The sequence below is a fragment of the Electrophorus electricus genome, chromosome 15 (assembly GCF_041902795.1).
Source record: "Electrophorus electricus isolate QZ-2024a chromosome 15, ASM4190279v1, whole genome shotgun sequence".
NCBI lineage: Eukaryota > Metazoa > Chordata > Actinopteri > Gymnotiformes > Gymnotidae > Electrophorus > Electrophorus electricus.
The window spans coordinates 21619944-21621820 of NC_137511.1; the positions used below are offsets into that span (position 1 = coordinate 21619944).

At 40.8% G+C, this 1877-nt stretch overlaps 1 non-coding gene across 1 annotated transcript; it reads left to right on the forward strand.

Moving 5' to 3' along the window:
* Positions 1–1167: 1167 nt before the first annotated feature.
* Positions 1168–1249, forward strand: trnas-uga (transfer RNA serine (anticodon UGA)). Its single transcript has one exon. It is a non-coding gene; the product is annotated as a tRNA-Ser (tRNA).
* The last annotated feature ends 628 nt before the right edge of the window (positions 1250–1877 follow it).

The following is a 1877-nucleotide window of genomic DNA, read 5'->3' on the forward strand; positions in this document are numbered from 1 at the left end:
TTTATGAAATTGACAAAATCTTTTCATGCTCTTCAGTCTTGGCCTTGATGGTATGCATGTTTTGTCATGTCTGCTTAGAGATAATGTCGCCACTGGGCACCAAATTCTCTCCCAGGTGCTTTACCAAATTATTGATCCACAATGTGCTAGTGTCTTGATTCATCTATGTAGAAAAATCAAGAGCAACTGTGGGTGTAGGATTCGATGTTATCATTCCTAAAAATGGTGCCAAGTCACCAGTTTGTCTGCAGTGCACTAAGAATAGGAAGACTCCCTGTCGGGGAATCAACCCAAGAATTTCTGCCTGAGAGGCAGAGATACTATTTACTATACTAACAAGGACAGATGCATGTGTGTTAAAAGAAACTGACTGAGATGTACGCATCCCACAGGTTTTGAAGTATTTTGGATCAATGTGCCTACAACAGAAAGTTTTTTAAACAAATTCTGGTGATGTTGACCCAGTCTTCATTTTCCTCTTTTAACAATGCCGGTGTGCTGGCTTATGATTTGTATTTCTTTTTGAATTCTTGTAAAAATGCAAAATATTCAAAGCATTTTGGCTATCCCTGTGTGATAAACACGAGAATGGTCTAAACTATGAGTTATGTCATATGCAGCACTTTTATCAAATTTGGCTTTGACTCTGTTTGCAATATGTCTGATTATTCTATTGCAAATTAATGTACTGAGCTGCAATGTCTAGTCAACATTGAACTTAGGTCAAGCGATATCCTGCACTACTCTATTTCCAATGTGCAATTTTCAACTTTGTTGACTTAGATTTCTGCTCACATGTACATTCCAGTGAATGCTTTACATGACACCTTCATCAGCTAGGTGTGATTTTTTAAAAACAAAAAGAGTGTTCATGCAAAAATGCTTAGCCACCTTGAGCCATCCCACGTCTTCACGTGGGAAACCTTGGAGGCCACGGTAGTGTTTTAAGTAGCGGATCAGTCTAATAATCTGATAAGCTTTTGGGCACCTGTTCACCTGGAATTGACATTAGTTTGCTAAAATAATGAGTAGACCATTCGGGAGATTACTGTCTTTGAATTTGCATCTCAGGCCATTTGCAGTCCTGAGTCAATGATATATGGGCACTCATAATTGAGCTTGAAGAAGTCCTAAGACTTAACCCCAAAGTGCCCAAAGCATATAACACCTGCGATGGCCGAGAGGTTAAGGCGTTGGACTTGAAATCCAATGGGGGTTCCCCGCGCAGGTTCGACTCCTGCTTGCAGCGTGATGGAATCAGATGTTTCTCTCCTGATGGCTTTGCTGGAAGAATAAATTCACAGTGTCATGTAGTTCTCCTTTTGCACATGCTTGCCATTCCGTTTGCAACTTTGTGCCAGTGAAACTGTAGGAGTCCTAGGAATTGAAGCAGAAATAGCTGCTTTGTCGATAAGTTGTGATGACCCAGGGATTAATGTGTTAGTGTCAAGCTCCAATGTGCTCTCTTGCAGAATAGAGAATTTAGTTGCTTATTTGAAGTGATTTCTGCAGAGACATCATGCCACCAGTGTGGAGAGCTTGCACTCCCAGACCCTTTCCTGAACGATCTACCTGCCACATAGCAGTGTCTTGTTTCATGTAGTGGAGAAAGCACATCCTTCTTACCTCCGTGATGTCAAGGGCATGTAAAAACTCTTCAACTATTGGACATTCATCTTAGCTCAGTGAAAATTCTGGAAGACTATTTCTCACATGCAAATTGCAGTGGTGTTTGCCTATGCTTTTCTTGTACCAGCATTCCAGGGACAGCACCATCTTTTCTCTTTAACTATAACACTTTATTTATTACACTGTTTACTCCAGTGCCCACCCACCAAAAGTCACTAACAAGATGATGTACTTGCAAGTAACAGCAG